The 23,421-nt window shown below is 37.1% G+C and overlaps 1 protein-coding gene across 4 annotated transcripts in view; it reads left to right on the forward strand.

Moving 5' to 3' along the window:
- Positions 1 to 23,421, forward strand: part of TAB2 (TGF-beta activated kinase 1 (MAP3K7) binding protein 2) — a 68,030-nt gene that overhangs the window by 14,271 nt on the left and 30,338 nt on the right. The window contains exon 1 of one of the 4 annotated variants that reach the window (XM_050893172.1): positions 4,181 to 4,200. The exons of the other annotated variants lie outside the window; for them this stretch is intronic. The gene's annotated coding sequence lies outside the window, so the exon portion shown is untranslated. Of the gene's footprint in view, positions 1 to 4,180; positions 4,201 to 23,421 lie in introns of those variants that run through there. 4 annotated transcript variants of the gene reach the window in all.

The raw sequence follows: 23,421 nt of genomic DNA on the forward strand, positions 1-23,421 counted from the left end.
GGGACTTTCTCATCAATACCGAAGTGCCTGAGAGTGGTCACACATTTTACTAATTGGTAGCGATAGGCAATACTGTCACATTTATTGCAAAAGGTGGAAGTGTTTTGAAAATGGTCAGTGTACTTTCAAGGAGTGGGTGGATTTTTTTCTTTGCTCGTTAGCCTCCTTCCACCTACTCACCTCTCAGCTTATCAAATTGCTATGGAATGGGAGTTAACCATAAGAGACTTCACCATTTTGGAGGTCACAGGACAAGGTATCACTGGTCATGCCTGAGGAGAGCGAGAGAGTTGGGTTTGATACTGCGTTGAAGCTTGTCCTACTATGCCAGTTCCAAGTGTAATTGGAAAAACTTTTTAAGTGTGGTAAAATGAAAAAAGGAGAGTTTAATTTTGATTATAAGCTTAGGAAGGAAAGTTCAAACATTTTTCTTTAATAATTGTAGTTGTTTTCTCAGGAGAGTATGGATAAAATGAAGTACAGCAATGTGCAAAACTGAAGATGTGTTCTGTTTGATCTTCGGACATATCTTTTAATTATATGTTTGGTTATTACACTGTATCTTTAAGCTTGCTGTTCTCAAAAGATGACCTCTTTGAATAAACTCTCGCATGGAAATTTTCCCCAAATCCTTGAAATAACCAAAAATGTTTGCCGTCTTTGGAAAAAAATCTGCTTTTAGTTCATTGAAATAAGAGAAACCTATGACTGATTGCTTTAGCCAGTCATTTTCTACCCGAAAGAAACCTTTACATTTCAAAAAGAAATAATTTTCTCTGACTTCTGCTTTTCAGTTTGATAAAGATTTAGACTATGACATGTATAATAATTTTGCGTGGTATACTTTTAATTGATATGTGAAACATTTTAATATATTGACTGTTTCTGGATTAAAGTAGTATGAGCGTTTCAAAGTGGTATTGTCTGTAATGAAACATTTTAATTGAAGCTGCTCTTGAGCAGAAAGAAATATGCTGTATGTGAAAGGTGTAAAGAGGAAGATGGAGACTACTTTCTTTGAAAAGCTGGAGAACCTAATTTTGTGCCTGGATATTCTGAACAAACTAGTTTTCGATTAGGCTTAAATGATTCATTTAATCTCTTTTATGGTTATATTCAGATCTCATGACAGTTCTGATTCAAGGTTCGTTCTTCACTTTTTAAATGAGGGAAAGGAATTGGTAGTTTTTCGTCACTGATATTTTTTTTTTCTTGTAAAGAAGCGTGGTGGTTACAGCTGTTCATAAGGGAGAGGTGTTTTAATTTCTTCCTGTGTGCGTGTGGGGAGGTCTTCTCTGATAATCTGTTCTGAGACTTTTACTCCTCTTTTCTCGGTTACGATCATGTTTGTTTACTTTTTTTTTCTTTCCTTGACAAAAAAAAGGGACTTTTTTGTTGTTGTTGTCCCTACATGTTAAATCCATCATCCAACTTCATGTAGGTAGCTGCTGAGGCAATTTTCTTTTTGCAGCTCAGTCACTTCTTTCTTCGACAGAGAGAGTGAAATTTAAAATGTTGAAGGCTGCTGGAATTAGAGGGAAAGAAACTGAGCTTTGAGTCTTAAAATCATGCTGGTGTCTTATGTTTTGAAGTAGATAAGAGTTTTAGCAGAGGAGCCAGTAAAGTTATCTTTCAAGAGCAGATGCAGCTTCCAAGGACTGGATCAGCAACTCGTCGTAGGCACATGGACTTCTATATTGGGGACCTTGTAGCTCTAAACAGTACTTGGTAAGATTTATATCAATAACACATAGGTCAAAGGAATACTATAGACGGTAGTCAAAGACTGTGTCTAGTAGGTATTATTAACTCACCTGTCCCCCTCCAAAAATCTGCAGTTTAAACTGAGTGTCTGCTATGTGAGCTTTTTTCTCATTAGTGGTTGTTTCTCAGGACCTTTCTCCTCTGTTCTTCATTTTCCTGAGTGTCCTACAAGGGAATCTGTCCTGTGCTCTTTCTATACCTGTTTTTAACCTTTTTCTCTAGCCTATAGTGACAGATCTGTTTCAGACTACATCTGTAGCTGGTTTTGTCTTGCTGATTGTAGCAAGTGGAATTTCTATTATGATTAGAAAGTGAAATTTCTTGTTGTGGTTGCTCTTTAACAGATGAGAGAGTGGAGAAGAGGCATGTAGGGTAATTGAAGTGTTGGTTGCTGAATATATTTGTTCTGTGATTTCTGAATATATTTTTTGTTTACTGGTAGGATGTGCATGAAGAGATGACAGGAACAAGTAGCAAAAGAAACACTGTGCCAATTCTAGTGGTTTTTCAATGAGCTGCATGACATTTAGTGTTCTTTGAGCCCCAGCTCCTGAAGTCAGAATTCGAATGTTCTTAAAACACAAGCTTCTGTCCTTCAAGGCTGCAGAACATAGCCTGCACGTATAAAAATTGAAGGTTAAAAATTTTAGGGGAGAATCTCTTTAAAAACCAAGCAAAAACAAAACAAAAAAACCCCAACCCCAAACCCACAAGAACCCAGGGTTTTCTGGACTAATTTTGAATGCTTCAATTTTTTTCCTTTTTTTAATCTTTGGAGTGGATGGACTCTGGGTGATGTGGAAATGAAAGGGGAAAACAGGAGAGAAATGAGGACAAGGCTGCAAGAGTAAGACAAGTTCCTTCCCTTCAAAGTCCTTCAGTCAGATAAAATTGCCAGAATGTGTAGAAAAGCATTACTGCTGAATGTGAAACTGAAAGTCTGTGCTGAGTGCTCAGAGTCCTAACCTTCTAGACTGGTTTTACTATTTTGCCTTCCATGCTGTTAGGCAGAGACTCTGTGGAGCCTAGTGTCTTTCCATATACCTTAGAATTTTCCGAAACTTAGCCTCTAATGCTTAATCTACTCCATTAAAGGGTATAACTGCTGCTTGTTTTGAATGAAACAAAGTGAAAGAGAGAAAAAAATGATACTGATAAGAATTCCTTTCTTCTTTCTTGCCTGAAGCCTTTCAGAAAAGCAAAGCTTATTTTTATGTGGTCATGGCAGTCTCTTTTTTTGATGATTGTTTCTTACTTTTAAAACAGGAATTACAAACACTTCTAGTCAAGTTACAATTGTAAAGCTATCCAATTGAAAATTTGATATTCTGAAGGGTTTTCACAACTGAGTGGTAAAATGGATGTGAGCAAAAGTGTCACCATTGCATGTCTGGTGCCAGGCTTGAAACACTTATTTTTGTGCATTACCAGATACCTGTACAGCTCAGTTACTTGATATGCTTTGTTCTTGCTTCATGATGTGGAGAACAGATTTCTACCCCCCACCCCCCGCTGGGGTAGAACTGTTCTGTGGATATGTCCATGGAATATCTAACACTTGGGCTGACTTGATTTTAGTCTCTTTGCCTTAGTTCACTTGCAACTTCAGGGGACTTAATTTAAATTTTAAGGAGATTGGTGGAAAGGTGAATTGATGTTTAGAGATTACTTTCTGTTCTCTTGCCAGACTGATGGGTAGTAGCCCAATTGCTAACAAAGGAGTAGTTTGTCTTAACTCTTTGGAGATGCGTTGAAAGCTTGGAATCAAATATATATGATCTTTACTTCATATTAATTCAGTACTTCAGACTATATTTTAATCACAAAATTATGCAAGACCAAGAATTATAGGAGGTACCTAAAGTCAGCTAAGCGTTTATTTTTAAAGGCTCAAGTGTCTTTAAATGTCTGTGTGAAAGTGGTAGGCTTGAGAAACCAACTTTTTATGGTTTCTGTAAGCAATATTGGTATGGTTAGATACTTGTTGATGATAGCAGTAGCAGTGGTCACTTTATTTATAACTAGCAACATGCTATTTGACTGTTAACTCTAGAGTTCAGCAGTCATTCTGCTTGTTCCTATAATTGGAAATAATAGAGTGCCAATCTAACAGTCCCCTCCTGTTAACAGGGGAAATACATTCCCAGTCTGTACTCTGCCCCTACATGTGGGCTTGTATTGGCACTTCCTAGGTCCCTCTTCTAGCCAGCTCGCTTTGCTGGAGACTGATTCAGGCTCCCCCTCACCCACCGAAAAATAACTTTCTGCTGTACTAGCAAATGGGATTGCCTCTTCGAAGTGTCCAGTGAGCAGAAGAGCCAGGGAAAAGTTACCGTGGCGGAGAAAGGAGAGTAAGACCTCTTCCGGTAGGTGGCAGCAGCAACCTGTTGAACTGGGTTGAATTGGAGGTGTGAGGGGACAGCGAAATGAGGGCAGGTATGTGATAAACAGATGAAGAAAGTTCACTTAAGATAACTTGCTAGCTTTTAATAAATGATGTCCTGTTAAAGGATTTATCTCTGAACTCTGTCTGTGAAACTTGTTGTCATGCAGAACACTTAACTTGAGGACACTTAGCAAAAGAGCTCTGCGGTAGTATTTAGAAAGGAACCCCTCTGAGTGACAGCAAGCTGTTGTTGTTTGCTCAACTACCTGTTGTAGGATCTTCTGAGAAGGTAGATTAATTTAGGTGCATCTATGTTACCATAATGGTATGGTAAAACTTATGTAAGAGGAAATATATATTTTTAAGTAATGCGTTTTACTTTTTGTGCATAAACAGGTAATTCTTGTGTTGGGTTATGTATTTGGGCAGATCAAAATTCATGACTCTTACCTGGTCTTATACAACTGTAATAAAGTGCTAGAACAAGTACCTAAATAAAGTTGTATGTTCATGGGCTCCCACAGGCTACAGTTTAGTTTAACTGTGAGTTTATCAGAATTTGCACCATAACAGCGTAGTGCAGTGAAACCTGACCCCTGAGGAGGTGTGTTCAGACCAGATGAGAAACCAGCATACTGTCCTAGGACATCAGCGTGGTGTTTCCTTTACGATACAGACTACTGCGGAGTTACGCTACAGGACGGTCAGTAGTTTGAGATAATTTGGTCTAGATCTGACAAATACACTGCTTATCATTATTTTGTGTGTCTTAATTGCTGAAGTAGTACACACTTCTGACTAGTATTTTTATCTGAATGGGTTTGGAATTGCACAACCTTAACTCTTGGACGGATGAGCATCTATGGTGGGATAAGTTGTATTCAAGATAGAGGGTAACTCTGTCTTAACCTGAATTAAGCCTGTGTCAGTGTTTCACACTAAATTAATTCCTACTTGAGGTTTAACAAGAAAAAAAAGTCCCGAGTCAACAGATTTTCAGATGTTATTGTTACCGTTTGTTATATTGTAATATCCGTTGGAAGTTAATAAAATATCAGAATACCAATCAAGAATCTGTTGCTCATGATCCATCTCTGAGAAGTACCTTCTGCCCAGTGATGGCTGGAAAGAGTACAGTGTGTTATTGGCATTAATATTGATTCAGAATCATTTTTATAAGACTCATTCTTAATTATAGTATTCCTTCCTTGAAATTCTAAACTGTACTTTGAATTAAATCTGATGATAAACATCTGAACTTAACAGGTGAAAAAGTGCATTTATTCCCTTATTCTCTAAGTTGATAGCATGAAAATCTCATTAATACTTTGAAACAAATTCATAGAAAGAAGCTACAGAAGTCGGACTTAGCTGTTTGATATATTTTCAATTTAAACATTTGAAAAGATATATTTATTAACTTTTCTGAGATGTGTACGGAATCTTGCCTAAGTGTGAAGCATGTATGTGTGAATAACATATGAACTTAAATAATAGTCTGCTCCCAAAATTAGGGTTTTTTTCTTTTAAGTCAAAGTAAAAGCATATACTTGCTTTTGGGTATTAACTGCAATCCTTTCAAAAACTGCTGTAACCAGAAGGAGGAAGAAGATTATGTGCCAGGGATGCTGCTTTTGAACATGGTTGAGACACAGATGTGTGCTTCCTGTGTCTTGCATGCCATGCTAATATGATGTAAACCAGTTTCTGTCTGGAAGTCTTATCCATGTAGTGATAAACTTGAGCAGTTTGTATGCCAATAGCTCTTGTCTCCAGGAGTAGAAGGCGCTTCTATTGATAGAGCACAACCAGCAAGTGTTCATACCTTTTCATGGCCTTGTAGACATGTTTATCCAATAGTTCCTTTGGACTGAAAAACTTGACGAGTAAAGCAAATCACTAACAGAAAGACTTGTCCTATTGCTGCTGAAGGTTAAAGTCTTATCAAGGAGGTCGGGTGTAGCCCTTACACAAACAGGGTAGCTAGTATTGTGAGATGAGTTGTATTTTTTAGTCTTGTTAGTTTATCATAGCACAGAAAATGTGCTTACATATAAAGGTGCTGTAAACAGATATTACTGTCCTAGCTTACAGTTTATTTTCCCCTCCTTTTCCATTGCCCAGGATTTGCTAAGAGAACAAATGCAGTAGCATCTTCTTGCCCATTTGCGTGAAGGGCAGAGATCCATTACCAGGTTTTGTGTGTGAACTAGTGAAAGAAACAGTAAATGATAGAATACACTTGTTCCACACAAACAGGGAATGATGATGGGAGGGAAGTGGGGCAGTTTGTAACTTCTGTTTTAAAAAATAATAGTTTCTAAGAGAATTTCTTACAGCTCTTGCGTAGTATTTCCTGAAAAGTGGGTGGAAGCCTCCTGCACTTTTTTTTTACACATTTGTGAGGTAGTATTCTTCTCTCTTATTCTGCGCTATTTGGATAATGTACTTAATCAGGCAATGCCAAAACATTTAGAGACCGAGGGTGTAGTTTCATGAGCATTTCTTTCCATGGCAGCACTGGCGTGAGCTGCCCTGACCTTAGTTTCTTATTCCTGCCTTGCCCCTCAGTTGCACTAGTATAACTAGTTAATGTTCCAGGTGGCTATGCAGCAAAGCAGATTGAGGAATTTACCATCAGAAAAAATATTATTTTTAACCTGGATCGATTCCCTGACCGGCCTCACTGCTCAGCTGCACAAACAGTTGTGCCAGCACAGCTGAGGGATGAGGACTGCTTAAGCTGGTACTGCAGTGGAAAAAATGTTGTGAAACTATAGCCTATGGCTTAATCTGTGTATTCTAGGTGTTTTGCTGGTACAGTTATACTATGCTGGCAAAATATTCCTCACACAGATGCAGCTTTCATCAGTACAGTTTATTTTGATTGTAGAATGGAGAAAAGGATAATTGTGGGTTTTGCTCTGATACTTCTGTGTTGTCAAAATATATAATATATACAACGTATGTCTGTCAATTCAGTATAAAAATTATTATTCTTTACATAAAAAACTGATTTGAAGTGCTATGGATCATTAGAAAATGGAAGAACTATAAAATCAAGGCATCCTCTGTTTATTTGTGCTGTCTACTTGGAATACATGTAATGTTGAGATAGTTGCTTCCATCTTTAACCGCATCAGTATTCCTGCAGATGATGAAAGATTAATAGCATTCTTTATTTTTGAAGGTGAGGACAGCAGGAAATCTTACAAGAAATGAAATTCACAATTCTTGAGTAGATACAATAAGAAGCTAAAAGCTCTGAAGAAGAGGTTTAAGATTTTGGGAGATAATATGGGATTTCTTAAGAATTCCTTTTTTTGTCACTACACACTTAGAAAGGTAGCTATGGGACCACTTGGGAAAGAAAGCATGGAAAAGTTTTGATTCTTTGTCCAGAAACTTGGACTCTTTTATTACTTGTCAAATTTCCTGCACCCAGGCAATTAGATTTTTTTAATTTCTTTTCTGATCTGGTTCTTCTATCACTTCAGGTGTCAGTTTACTTCAGTTCTCAGTCTCATGCTATAAATGGGGGGAAAAAAAGCAAGTATTCTCCCTTACTGGGAATAGTTAAAGAGTTTGAATTCTTTTAGGCTTTGCTTTTAAGATTTGTAATTCTGCATATTGCTATATATGATATACAGTGAAGAATAATTTAAAACTGTTGTTACATTTCTTTGTATTCGGGTACCATTCAGCTAAGGTGGGCTTCCTTCAGTCATATTTGACTAATAGTGTATTTATAGGACTTTAAAAAAAATGCTACAGTATTTCATATTTTTTACTCTTTAAGTTGATAAATATCTAAGCTCACATGTGGCTACAAAACAATTTCATTGATTTCATTTGGTAATTAGTGTTTGAAATGCCTTCTGCCCAATTCGACTTCCAAATATCAGTCTGGAATGGGCTTTGTAATACAGGGACAATGAGAAATCTTAGGGTTTTAAACAAGCTAGTATTCTAAATGCTTTTATGAAATGTTACTTATAATCATGTAATGTTAACACCGAACAATTACAAATCGGTTGGGAAATGTAAGGTAGTGTTACAGTAGAAATTTGTGCTTTGCATATTCCTTTAAGAGTTCACTATCCCTATGGCAACAACTGGAAAGAGCTTTTTCTAATTATGCAAAGTTTAAGGTTTCATTAAAATGGAGGGGGGGGGACGGGGACCAGCTCCTAAACTTCTACATTTTGTGGCTTGGAAAGGAAACACAAATCTGTTCTTTGTAGACAGTTTTTTGCTGACTCTTTGTAGCTTTCCTAAGCACTAAAGAGAAATTTTAATATGTGGGTAAACTTACTGATCTGTGCAAGAGTGAAATTGCTAAAATCACTGATATTTGAGAAAATTATGCAATAGTTCAGAAGCTATAAAGAAAACTCATGCAGAATTTCTTCTAAAGTTGGAAGAAGGCATATAGGCAACTCATTTCACCATAATAATAGTTTCGCTTGCTCTTAAATCTGTAAGAAATTTATTTCTAACTTCCAGTGTTGTTTGTAAGAGAGTTTTCTTTATAGAATTTTAAGTTACGAGAACTGCCTTTTGTCTCTTATGATAAAAATTTAGATACAAGGACTACTTTTTTTAAAAGGCAAATTATATTTTGTAGAGTTCAAGTAATTTATTGTTAGATTAGTTTTTACTATGAAACATTGTAGTGGATAGAATATATTTTAATCTACTATTATTCGTATTAATTTTACTATTAACCCCAGGCCTAGGAGCATGTCATAATTCTTCATTCTAAATTCATATAACTGAAATGGCAGTGTTCATGGTAGATTTTGTTATTCTAGAGTATGTTGGTTTGTTTTGTTCCTGAAAGATATGGGCCTGTAGCTTGCCTCTCAGGTTGGTGATATTGGTATTGGCATTTAGTTTTGATTTGGCTGGAGTAATCAATCCTGTTAGGACTCACTGGTGGTAAAAAGGGATTGAGTTTACTGTAGCTGAAACAATGAAGCAAGTGTGAATATTTCAGAATATGTTTTAACATTGTGAAATGGAATGGCTGTAGGTTTATTAGCTTTAAATTATTTATGATAACCTGTGTTGCTTTATGACAAATTCAGCGGATTCTGTGGAAGACTTGCTTTCTTGGGTGCTGTCTGTGGCCAGTGTTGCTAAGCCTCTCTTACAGGGACTAAAATTAGTCATGTATTTTGAACCTGTATGGCTCTCGTTGATGTAAAAGGGCACAGTATGGTCAAAATTCATGCTGCAATGTCTTGAAAATTTGTCCAGATGTGATTTAGTTACTTATTGTTACACACCAATCAACCAAGCTGCTGTATCTATACCCTGTGGCTCCCAATGAAATGGTTAAGATGTCTTGGTCAGTGTCATTAACACTATTATATAATAATAGGGGGTGAGAGGCCTCATCATCTGCAGCCTGCGCCAGGTTCCAGGAATGCCTGGAATTTTACACTGTTTGATTCCATCAGTGGCCCAATCACTAGAACTGCTCCTCTTTTAAAACGTGTATAAGGGTACCCTGACAGTTGCAGAATGAGGATGTGACATTTCCAATGGCAGATTACTGACTTCTGTACAGCTTGAACATAGCTTTAAGGGTAAGGTAGAAAGACATTTAAGCTCAAAGGAGGTGTAGTCTTTTAATATTATTTCATAGGCTGTTGTCTTTGCTTTTGTTCTGAGGACTTCTCATGTAATGACCAAAAGTGTTTGCTTGTCTGTCTGTCTCGAGACTAATCAGTAGGCTTTCTGGAAGATCTGTAGGATAAGAGGAAGCCACAGCATTTCAAAATATTTTTAATCGGTTTTTTTCCGCATAAGGAATTAACTATACCACTTCATTTAAAATAACTAACCATTCATTTGCAACATGGTGGTAAGTTTTATTTCATGGAAAGTGTAGCAGTTTCCATTCCTTACTGGAAAGAAGCTGCTTTTCAAGGCAGTGGGGGGAAAACGAAGTTTAAAAGTCCATCTGAAACCGTTTGGTGTTTGTTTTGGTTTTTTTTTTCTTAGTTTCATAATGACTGGTGCCAGTAACAACTCATAGTAGCCCTTTGATATCTATATGGTCTTTCACTTACAAGGTTTACTGTTCTCTTAGTCAATAGATGGCCATCCTGCGTTTATCCACAAAGGCAGAGGAAGATCTGCCAGCTGCTGTGACGTAGGAAGATGTGGAGCTTGACAATTTTTTCTGAACTTCAGTATACGATATTGAAAAAGGTTTTCCACTGTCTATACTGGCATCTAAAACTTTCCTACTGTGAAAATATTGTTAGCAATGGCTTTGATTTTTGGCATTAAAAAGTTTGACATTTTAAAATTTGAATTTCGGATATTTAAATGGGTTCTCTGTGATGTCTAGAGAGAACATTTGTCTGGGCTAGAAAGAAATAAGTCTTACTCAAATGGAGCTAAATTCCACTGAAACATGTAAACATCTGGTTAGTGGAGAGGGATCTAAAGGTCTCTGGAAAAAAGAGTTAGGGCTCACATAAGCTACTGATTAAGGATCTGCATAGAGCCCAACAGTAGCAGATAAATACTTGGCACAGAGGTTTGAATTTAATTTGGGCTCAGTGTCACAAAATGCATTGAGGCTTATAATTTTTCCTATAGCTCTTCCTCATAGCATATTCAGCCCCATAACTTTCATTTTTCTCTACGTGTTTTTCCCCACTTCAGTTTCTTAAGTAGGCAGCTGTCAAACTGAATGCTTTTCTCCAGGTTCTGCAGGTTGTGTCTGTTCACAAAATAATCAGAAGTACATTCAAATGTTGAAAGTATTACACATGTAAAAGTAGAGACAAAGTATTTCTATACTAATTATTTCTTTAGATACCTATTTTTACTTAATTTAGAATACAATTGCTGATGCAAAAGCACTGTAAAAGCTTCAAGTTAATTAAATATGCTTTTTTTTAAAGCAAGGTTCAGACAGCAGCTGTGAATCTAAATGGGCTTCGGAGTACTTCCCAATGTGTCAGTCTTCTCAAAGCATAGGCAAAAGGGCTTTTCAGACTGAACATAAGAAAGAGCATAGCCAGCATGTTGTAAGATGTGATTATTCTTTCTATTCAGCACTTGTGAGGATGCATCTGACAGACTGTCTTGAGCCTGCCATTGCAAGAAATGCTGACAAACTGGAGCAAGTTCAGCTGAGGGCAACTAAGATGGTCAGTGATATATGTGGAGAGGCTGAGGAAACTCAGCATCTTTAATGTGGGGAACAGCAGGCTAAAGGTGGACTTACGTATTGTCTTAAGTTGTTTTAATGGGAATTACAGGCAAGATGGAGGAGGCATACTCTTCTCAGGTGGTGAGCAAAACAACAAGAGGTAAGTCATAGATTGCAACAAGGGAAATCCCAATCAGACATGAGGACAAAGTTCTTCTTAGTGGAGGTGATTAAACGCTGGAGGAGTTTTTCCAGAAATCTGGTGGAATCTCCATCCTTGGGGATTTGCAGAATTTGGCTGGCCAAGGCCCTGTGCACCTGTTTATACCTGAGATTAGTCCTGCTTTGAATAGGTGTTTGGAGCTGTTGACCTCTAGAAGTCCCTTCCAACCTAAGTTTTTCAGTGATTCTATGAAAATGAAGCTGTTTTTTATTGCAGAGTATTCCAGAGTTGTAGGTCCAAGTTTAGAAAACATTCCAGATCAATACTCTTTTATCAGGGATGCAGCTGGAGGTGGTTTGAGATAGGGCAGTCTTAGATTATATAATTCCAGTCTGTTTGAGGCTGCATAAATTGAGACTAGTGCTTCCTAGGATATGTTTTTACATGTTTTTTAGAAAAGTTTTTGGTTTGGTTGGGTTTGGTTTTGTGGTTGGTTTTTTTTTTTTTTTTTAGACGGTCACTGCTCTTATGCACCTATTCTAGTTGTAGAACTTGTTTAATATGCAATCCCACAGGGAGATAATAGGAGTGGACTATGCAAATGGTGCAGTCATATCACTGATCCAATGCTGGCTGCTAAAATAATGTAATACATGGCTCATAACTCGCTACTCAAATTCAGCTTTTGGTCTAGCCACGCTTACAGGGTCTGTAATGCAGATTCTTAATTACAGTTCTTGGAAAGCGGGTGTAATTTATGTCAGCCTCTTTCATTGTTCCTCGCAGTTTGGCAGTGAAATCTTTGATTTCAGGATAATGAAATTCCAGACTTTTTGCATAGTAGGATCTTCCAGTGTGCCCTGGTATCTGCTGGATGTGATACAGGTGAAGTGTACCCAAGACGGTTTGAGTTTATGCAGCAGCTCGTTGCTGCTGAAGCATAAAGAATAATGCAACAAAAAGAAAGGTATTGTCTTCTAATAGGTTAATCACTTGAATTTGACCCAGAGAAGAGGTCAACAAATATGGCCAGAGCAAGAAAGATGGCAGAACTGCAATGTCTGGGAGCAGAGTGAAGGGAGAAGGAAAAATATGTTCTCCTACTGAAGCTTTCAGTCTTCTCAGCTTTCTCATGTAGTTTCACCCTAAATCTCTAAGCGCTTCCTTCATTAGTAAAGGAGCATGCAAGGTTGACTATTACTGCCAGACAATTAACTTGCAGTGCAGATCTTGCATCTCATAGGGGATCTCAAGTCTTCTCATAGGGGAAGATTCACTTAACAATCTTATCCTCACAGTGAGCGCGAATAGCGATAGTGGACTTGTTGAGTATTCCTCATAAGCAGTCTGGAAATTGAAGCTAAAAAAAACCCAAAACCAACTCAAGATGGTTCTGTCCTTTCCTGGCTAAGGTAGCTTGCACTCTGGACTTGTGCTACGGGAGGCAGCTGACAGATCTAGTAATGTTAATGCTGGAGCTTCATTGTTTGCATCTACAACAATGAGTAGCCTTTGTATTTTGTTTGAAAAGGTTCATAGAGATTTGGGGCATATATATTCAGAGGATTTTTTTCTACTCCTTCTCCAAAAGCAAAGTAGGCTAGATTGTTAATTCTGAAATTACTTTGAAGAGTTGAAAATCAGAAAACTTTTAGGTGGCTGACTAGCCAGCTTTCATTTGTATTGAAGCCAGTAGATTTTAGCGAAAATATTTTGAAGTAGTGTTTTCTTTTGAGGGGGAATTAATGAAAGGCCTTAAATAGTTTGTTTTGGTAAAACTTGAGTTGACTATTTTGCATTAGTATGTTTAAATAAATGTTGTTATTTAATTAACAAAGAACAGGAAAGTTATGAATCTTCAGGAAGAGTGTGATGAATGTTACCTGTGGAGTCCTTCATCTGAATGAGCACAGTTCTCTTTTTAGCAACTGATTCTTTTCTTTTTTCATGCATAACATTTTTGCCATAAATCATTCTCTTAGTTTGGCAGTCTGAATTGTAAGAAAAGTCCTACTTTTTACACGTTATGGTCAGTATTATTACCATCCTGGACCAATGATTTAAGTTACTTGATTATTTTTAGATTATTTTAATTGATCTGATTGTAATGATTTGTTCTTGAAATATGAGTATATAAAATAAGTCACTTTTTGCATACAGAGCAGGGAACTGAGAGCACTTTCTGAAAGGCGTCTGTGGAAAGTAAAGGGAGTACTTGGAGTTACTCTTAAACTTTTTGGATTCCTTGTGGCTTTTTGTGACACATGCATTCACTACTTGGTGAATGCCAGAGAAAGTGTAATTTGATGGTTGAGACACATTTGGTAAATACTAGTTTTGTGGGGACAGCCTGTTCTGTCCATAGGGGAAAAGCTCACTGCCAAAATCTAAAAGCTTTCTCTTTTATTTGGTTCTCTATTCTTTCGCTCTAGACTACTCAAATACAGATACGTGTTACTTGTGACACTAACAGCATCTGTATTTGCTTTAGTTGTTGTAGTAGTGTTTGGTTAATAAGTTTTCAAACTATACTTTTCTTGAAATCTGGCTAAATAGTTACTTGGAGAAAATTTTTTGATAAATGCTTTTGCAAAACTTTCTCTAACATGATCAGTGAAACATTAAAATCTGATGTGATGCTGGTAGCCTGCTGCTTCTTAGCAACTGTTTGAATACTTTCTCAAGTCTGGTATATATGAAATAGAACTATTTGTGTTCTGTTGTTTGATGTTTTCTTTAACAGTCCAAAGCTACTTCCAGTTTCTCTGCAAATAGTGTATTTTAAAAACGATTAGTCTTCCAGACATAATTTATACTGCGGGTAAGGTTGAAAACACTAGCTGAAAGCTCTTTAAGTGTTCAATTTGTGTTCCTTCCATTTGGATTGTAAATGAGAATAAAGTACCTGTCTTGCTAGACATACTTTTAAAAAACATTCCAAAAGCTTATTTCTTTGGCACTAAATAATATTTTTTCCTCAAGGGAAGAACATCAGGGAAGAAGGCAAGCATTAGCATTCTGTGAAATAGTTTTTCATCTTCAGATCGTAGTTCTGAGAATGATTTTAGCTGGCACAGCTTCTACCAGCCTCTGTTGCTCCAGTTGGCACAAGCATTTGATTGGCAGTGATGAACAAGACTTGGAAACTGATTTAGGTTAAAATTAACCTAGCCCCAAAAAAATGGGATTACTAAGTAGACTAAGATGTATTCTGAATAAGTAATTTTTTCATACAAGTTCTTGCTCCAGGGAGAAAGGGGAAGTGCCAGCCCAGGTACTAATTGAGAGAAAAGCAGGATCTTACCCTTGAGAGAACCCGGACCTCAAACTGTCCTAAATGCCTCTTGTCCTAACCATCATACCATGCCTGGTATAAATGTACTTAAATTACACACATGAGTGATTTTGATGTTAGTGTTTCATAAGGAAACTTTGATATACCAGGAGTGATAGTTCCACAGTGTAACCTTAACTGACTGGTTAATTAATGATACTGAGTTACGAATACAAGTCAAGCAACTTAAACTTCATTTACATCTTCATTGAAACATGAGTGAAAGGATTTGGTTTGTGGTAATGAAGACTTAAACTGTGGATGTAAATTCAGTGGCTTGAAAAGCAAAAACTTTTGTGGTGAGGACTATACATGACTACTAGGAGGAAGTCATGTGGTGTCATGACTATACATGACAACTAGGAGGAAGTAAAAGAGCTTGTTCCGTCCTCTTCTAGTGCAGTGCACTAACAGTCCAAACAGACAGCTATGGGTTGGTGATGATCCATTTTAATGCTTTGAGCAATGGCTTTCATATAAATGGGATCACAAATTCCACCACCAGAGCTTCAAACTATACTTGTATGTGGTGTATGACATACATTTTTACATACAGGTAACTGTTTATACTGTATAGGAAAGAACACTGAAGGTGGTATGTGATTAATTTATTTTGCTCTTAAACCATGCAGTTTGTAACTTGTAATAGCTTATAGACTTGCTCAAAAATACTATTGCTCAAGCTGTTCTTGGTATCTTTTTGCTTTTCTCTAAGCAGATAACCCCTCTAAAGCCAGTAGTACTGCTCAGGAATTTTTTGCTTCCAACACTTTTCTTTTGAGTGGTGTTTTGTATAAACCAGGCATTCTCAAAGTCATCTGTGGATCACAGTGAAATGCTACATGAATGTGGCTTCAGCAAGCTGAATGGGGGGAATTTGTGCACATTGTATACCAGTGCTTACAGTTCCTGGTTGTATGACTGCCACAGATATGAGAGCCCTTGCTATAAATTTTTGCAAAATGTTAGTATTCTTCTCCAAGTGCCTGCGTAGCATATGGGGAATCAGAGATTTTGACCCTATGACCTGGAAAAATTCTTGTTGTTTCACAAGTTAGAATTGCTGCTGTGTTTTAAAATGAGATCAGCAAAGAGACTGTGTTGATAAGACTGTTTGGAAGATATCATCGTTCAGAAGTGTAGTGTTTTGCATAGTGAAATACAAAAGAAAGATGATGAATGAGCTGGAGTGTGATAAGAAGAAAGAAATTGTCTCTTTGGTTGTGTTCCAATGTGTTAAAATCAGAGTGTGCAATTCTATTCCTGGCATTACTGTGGAGTTATTGCATGATGTGAGACAGGACGTGAGTGAAGTGTGTGTGCATACACGTCATGGCTTAATTTTGATGTTACTAATTTTTTTACTCTTAAATTCCCAATGCTTGCTTTTTTTTTTTTTCCCAAATTAATGTTATTTTATGTGGATGTGTATTTAAAGTCTTTACTGAGTTAAGTCACCATTAATATAGTCTGCTCTGCAGTAGATGTATGAACTGTTGAACACTGCACACCAATTTAAGATACAAATGAAGAATAATTAATTAAAAGTGAGATATATTTAAAGTAGGTACTATTTCTGGAGTTTGGCTGTCATGATATGACTGAACCACCCTTAAATTTATAAGTAATACAGAGTATCACAACTAGATTTAATTTGGCTTCGGTACATTCATGCTTTTTTGAGGCCTTTTATTCAGTTATTGTGTTGGTCTGACTTTTTCTTTGTAGAATATTATGAACAGTATGTGACATGGCTGCAAGGGCAAAGACCCAGCAGTAATATTCTTCATAGCAATTTTATTGTTCATAGTAGCCTTATTGTAGCAGGAAATGAGAATTTTAAAGACTATCTTTTATTGTTGTTATTCTAATATACCTGTTGTCAGAAGCTCATTTTTAAAATTTGGTAATGAGACTTCCTCAAGCTAGAGACCTCTCGTGCTTGCCTTGTGAAATGTTATTGCATCTCATTGGCTGAGTTAGAAACTTCGTAAAATAAGTTTTCCTCCTAATTGTATGGTTTGAGTAGATTTTGGCACTGTGCCATGACAACTGCATTCAAAGGTATTATCATTAGTGTTGCCTTTGCTGCTGTAGTAACAACCCTTAAAGCAATAGAATAAATGAAGGATGGAGAGATCTCTGACTGGTTGACTCTATTCTGGGAACATTACAAAGAAAACAAAATTCTTGTAAGTCTTAGAGCAGAGGTGGTAGTTCCTTCCAAATCAGTTTTCCAGACCTAGCATTTTGTTTCTCCACCTTCTGCTTATGGCAAGAGTTAGCCTTATATCCTTTATATTCCCTTATACCTTTATAGTTACCCTTATATTTCATCCTCAGTAAGAGGATTGAACTGTCAGCCTTTAGGCAACCACTTGCCACTCTTATTGGTAACTCATACGGGGCTGTACTAACACCTTCTGAATTTGTTTCATCTGCTTGTCTAACCCACAGCTAAAGTTACCTACTTACCTAGTTTTGTCAGATTCAAGAGACATAAAGGGAACAGGGCGGGGAAAAAAGACCATACTTGCCGACGGTGAACATCTTCCAAATAAGAACATACAAGTTTTGATTTGAATTTTAAAGAACTGGAGGGAGTATCAAAGGTGCAACTAGTCCTGAACTTGAAACTGCTCACCTTTGTTTCTTTCTATAGTCATATAAACATTTGAGATTTAACCAAAAAAAAAAAAAAAAAAAAAAAAAAAAGCAGTGAGATGTGGAAGAAGGGGATAAATCATAGCCTATATTTTGGGGCTCAATGAAAATACATTTTATATATTGCAGTTTGGCTTTTCTCCCTCCTTCCCTTCCCCTCAGCCCCATGCTGGCTAGGTCAGTTTCTTAAAGATGAGACTAGGTTTTGTTGGAGTGTGACTTTCAGATCTTTGCTTCCTCTATCTTTGTTTCCTGACGGTGGACACCACTGTCTTGCTGGGCCATGTTGTAGTGGCCAGCTTGTGCCAAAGTGAGTCACTATCTAGACTGGGATTGTGCAACTAAGGAAACAGAAATTTAAGTTAAAAAGCAAAAAATGGAAATTGACTTAATGAAATCAGGGAAATAATTAGACAAACTTCCTCATAAACCCAGGAAATAGCCTGTACATTATGTGTGCCTGAGAGAGAGGTGCAAATGGCTTATGATTTTTTTCCATAAATTAATGTTTTCAGTCAAAGCAGCAAGAAAGCTTCATCTTAATTTTAAAAAATATTTGGGGTGGGCTTTTTTGTTTCAGAAAATCTCATTGTTGATACATTAGGTGTGCTATAACAACATTTTAGGCCAATATTATAAGCCATTTCTTTCCTCTAAGGAAAAATGTAATGCATGGATTAGAAAAAAGGATACAGCATATAATGCGAATAAGAAAACAATTGACATACCTCGTTACTACTAGGATTTTTGTGAATATGTTTTTCTGATGTAATTGTATACATACAGCTTGCTATACAGCCTGACTTCAGCAGCATCATTTAATTGTAGGAAAAAAATTAAGGCATTACTTAATGCATTGCATTTTGATGCAGTTAAAAGAATTGCAGCTATCTTTGGTTTGAACGTCACTGCTACAGATTCATAGAATGGTTTAGGTCTGAAGGGGCCTTTAAAGATCATTTAGTCCAAGCCCTCTGCTGTGGGCAGGGACGTCTTTCACAGGATCAGGTTGCTCAAAGCCCCATCCAACCTGTACTCTTCCAATGAGAGGCATCCACAACTTCTCCGGGGAACCTGTTCCAGTGTCTCACCACCCTCATCATAAAGAATTTCTTCCTTATGCCCAATCTAAGTGTACACTCTTCTAGTTTAAAACCATTACCCCTTCTTCAGAGTTGTTTGTCTGTAGGTATGGGCAATTATTGATATAGTTTGATTCTGGAATGTTGCACCTAAAATGCTGTCATGTCCTTTGATCTCTGATTAGCTTCATTTCTGGCTTACAGTTGTAGGATAATGGAACTTCTTAGTGTTTTTCAGGGGTACTTGCTTTAGTATCGATATGAAACACAGAAAGAAGTCTTCAAATACCAGTCTAGTCATAAGCAAAATCACTGTAAGATTGGCTTACATAATGGAAGCTTTGAGATTTGTAATGCTGTTGCTGACTTCTGTATTGAACTGCTGAAGTTCAGATATTTGCCTGGGTATGGAGGCTTTCCAGAGCTTCCTGCTGTGAACTAAATAACCCAAAATACATATCAGAAATGGAACTACCAGGCAAGCAGCTAAAACATGGCACAACAGGGCTTGTCTTGTTTGTTCTCATGAATTTTGAAGAAATACGGTAATACTGTCAGCGGGAACATATTAAAAGGGCACAAAATTCACTCTCAGACTTTCCACTGTTGTGGAAATGTGACAACGGGATAATTTTACATCCAACAATTGTAGGTCACTATAAATGACAGCAAAAGCATTATATATCATGCATGTAACTTAGCACTTCTTCAGCCTTTTGCATTCTTTCGTCTTTGAACTGGCAATATAGGAAAACAGTAATGTACTTTCAGTTATGAAATTGAAGATTTTTTCCAAAACTTTTTTCATGGTTATATCTGAGAGTTATTTCAGTTTCGAACCAGTTGGGTTTGAAGTGCCTCTCTGATACAGTCTTCCCACTGGGAAGGGTGTAGTAACAGTACTTTTTATTTAGTTCTGAGTTGAAGTGATGACACTTCTTGCTGTTACTTTGTGTATCTTAGCTCTCATACTAAATAGAACAGCAAGTTTTGCGTAACTTTGATTTGTGAGAAACTTCGTGGCAATGCTGTAATAAAGGGTGATCTCTACAATGGTTGTATGTTAAGGCATAAATACATTGTTTCACAGAATCTGTTGGCTTCTCAGTATGAAACCCAGCAATTGTTCTTTACCTAAGTATTTCAATGTGGATTTGATTCTCTTTGTGCTTTTAAATCCAATTTCAAACTGTTTCCATCTACATTTATTTCTCTACATTGTATTTCTGTCTTCTAAAAATAAATTGTTTATGTATAATTTTGAAGAGAGCTTTACATTGAGGAAGCCTGAGATATTCCTGGTTGTGTGATCTTTTAAGAGCAAAAGGCATCATGCTCTTCCTATGTGCCACCTCCTGTACAGTGATGTCCCATGGTGGCTCTTCAGGTAGTAATCATGTGCATCAGTCACTTCTGAAAGGTTTGATATCTAGTTTGTGTGCTGTCTTGTCTTGTTTTTAAACTGGGAAATCGCTATCAAAAAGTGCTGTGAAATATCTAGGGTTATGGCTTCTTGTTTCATCAGTTGTATGTTTCATTTAGCTGAAGACTTTTAAATGAAATACGGGCTTAGTAAGTGTAAGCTGAATCTTACCTGGATTCAGTGGAACTGCCATGGGACTAGTGACTCTAGAGTTCAGATTGACAACTCTGAAACAGCCAGCCGTGCTGGACTGTGGTTTTCAGTGGTGGAGCCAGCAGGCTGAAAGCTCTGCAGCTCCAGGTCTAATTGGAGTGTGGTTACATACTATTGAGAGCGTGTTTGGAGCCAAGAAGTTTTGAGATGGGCTTCTGTATACTTAGGCTGCAGGGTAGTCCCCTTTGGCCCAGAGTCAACTATTGTAGAGGTTCCTGAGGCTATTGAATGAACTTGTCATTCATGTCCATTTTATTGCTGCTGTTGGCAGTAGGTTACTGGCAAGTTTCCTGAACATCTACAGCTTTTTAGGAGGCAACTTCTTCAAGTAAGACTTTGATCTGATTTGGACTGAAGTCAGATATAAAAATTGGAACTTTACAAACTGTTCTGGAGCCAGCACTTTTTAGAATTGCTCTGTGTGTAGAGTAGTGATTAAAATGCATGAAATTAGGGGGATAGAAATAAACTAACAGTTTCAGGTGCTTGTTACCCGACTTGTTACTGTGGTCATAACCAGCATGTACAACTGGCTTTGTATCACAAGCTTAATACTTTTCTGACTTTGAGGTACTAAGGTCTTTGTTGACTATGACTCTTCTTTCTGTTGCAGCTTTTGCCAAGCTATCTCCTACTCAACAAACTAGGAAGTAGTAAAACGTTGGAAAATGTTTTAGACTTTCACAGCTAATGATGTTTAGGGAACTAAATATGAAGAAGGAAAAACATAGGTGGGAGTGAGGGGTAGGAATAGGTGATTAAAGTTCCAGTATGCAATCTTGTGGTGTGTAATAGGTCTGGTGACTATTACAGGTACTATATTCAGAACTCTTACTACCATTCAGAAGAGAGATCCTGAATTCATGGCAGTTAACTGAAGCTATTGGCTCAGTGTTCAGTAGCAGCCAGAAAAGCCTGCAGAGGTGCTGGGCATCATCAGAAAGATACTGAGGACATGAGAAATAGTGTCCTTTTGTTCCTATGTTAAGCCCTGGTGAACCCTCTTCCTGAGTACTGGGTGCTATGGTCTGCATATTTCAGGGAGAATATATTGGTATTACAGAAGGTAGTAAGAAGATTTTGTTTAGTTTTTTTTTTTAAATCAAGATGACAGCTCTTGCCTTTGAAGGAGAGACTTAAAAGACACACTGACCAGTTTCGAGAGGCGAAGGTTATAGGAGGATTTATGAGTGAAGCTTACAAATTCATGAAGGTGGTGAATGCAGAACTGTTACTCACCAAATCCTGCAACCTTAGAACTACATGGCCCTCAAAGCTTGTAGGACAACTGGTTAGAAGGAGTCTGAGGAAGATTTTTGGTTGATTTGGGTTGATTTTTTTTTTTTTATTATTATTATTACTTTTAAATGCACAGAGTAGTAAACTTCTGGAATCCTTTGCCACAGGGTATTGTGGAGGCACATGATTTCAGTAGGTTAAGAAAAGGAATTTGAAGAATACATTGTCAACAGGTCTGTAAAGAGAATAGACAGGGATCTGCTCTCTAATTTACTTAATCACACAGTTGTATATACTGAGAGAATGAGAGGAATGTACTACGAAAAGGCTCAGACTTACATGTTCTTCCTGAATATCACTTTTTGTTGCCCCTGTTGCAGACAATGCTGAGCTAAAACGACCATTCGTCTGACTCAGTGGGATATTTCTTATGTTCTTATATTAGTGTGCATTGTGATCAGAGAATCTGTAAGAGATTATAGCATCTAGTTAAACTGGTTAAGATGATTGTTTTAGGAAGGCTTTGAATTTTTTTCTATTTGTCAATCATCAGTCAAAAACAGATTTTAAAGGAAATACAAAGTGAGTTGAAAAGAAAAGTAACAAGCTTAATTAAGCAAATAATGACAATTGTCATTGTTTTCAAGCTATTTTTTAATAAAGGCTGGTCATATAGGTGTGTGTTTTCCTGCCTCTTTCTCCAATTGGCATTTTTTTGTCTTAAGTTTTTTTTCTCTTCCTCCAAATCTCAGAACAGTTGCACTAGAAATAATGCATACTCTTCAAAATAGCAAAACCTGCATTTGACAGTAGACTCCAGGGAGTTCATAGAGGATTATCTTTATGAAAGCTTTATGTTGCAGCCTTAGTAGAAACTTGAGGGTGCAGAAGGAAAAAAAATGTGGAACATACTTTGCAGCTTTCTCATACTGTTAATCTGTGGAAGAAACCTGATACAGTCACAGTTGGGGATGTGAAGGTTAATACTTGCTACTTGAACTTCCCCTGAATTAATAATGGATTTTTCATTCATTGGGAAACTGACAAATGGTAGCAAATACGTAGATGCATAGAAAAGAAGGGAATAAATCTGCTTAAAGGTGGAGAGAATTGATTACCTGAGTAAAATTGACATGAAGGATGCTAAGACTGGAATCTTAATACGGGAAGAATTTAGAGTTACTATGGAGTTCATTGATATAATTAACAAAAATACCCTGACTGCGTTATGTAATGCAATTTTTACGTTGTCTACTTCATTTCCATATTACATGCTACAGTTGCCATGAAACGGGTGCTGCAAGACACATGCAAAACATATGGTTGTTTCTGAGGTGGAGAAAATGCTTCATCAAGGTAAACTTGTAAGATTCTGAGATTTCAAAGTTTCATCAAGTACTATATTTAAGATACACGTGTCATTCAGTCATCTTGATTTTTTTATCTTCACATATATTCCCAGTGTAACTTAATGGGTAGAGCCTCTATTTTCAGATTCATGTGAATACCTAACAAATCATTGGTTATTTGATGGCAATTAATTGTACTTTCACTGTATTTATCAGGGAATAAAAATTAAGAAAAATAGCATGCGTAGATTTCCTCCTTGTGACCTTTTCATTTCAATTTGGTGAGATTAATTTGATTCTGGGAGGGGACTGGTATGTTCCCTTCTTAACTAGAAGGCTAACTTGTGATGCAAAGCTTCTAGTGGTTTTGGAAGAACTGTGTGGACGGGAGAGCACATGAGAAGTATTGCTCTTAAACGGTGGGTTGTGCCCTTGAGAATAAGCATAGAAAGAATTCAAAATGCCTTCTCAGCCATCTTAGAGATGCTTCTCTTTCCTCACCTCTCCTTCATCTCCAGTAAAAACGAGTTTAAACCCTTTTTACAAATTTCAAAGCTTTCAGATCCAGACTTCTGTTGTTAACATGCTGTGCAGAGAATACAGGTCAAGTTTCAAACTGTCAACTAT

Source organism: Gymnogyps californianus, chromosome 3 (assembly GCF_018139145.2).
Source record: "Gymnogyps californianus isolate 813 chromosome 3, ASM1813914v2, whole genome shotgun sequence".
In the NCBI taxonomy this organism is placed as follows: domain Eukaryota; kingdom Metazoa; phylum Chordata; class Aves; order Accipitriformes; family Cathartidae; genus Gymnogyps; species Gymnogyps californianus.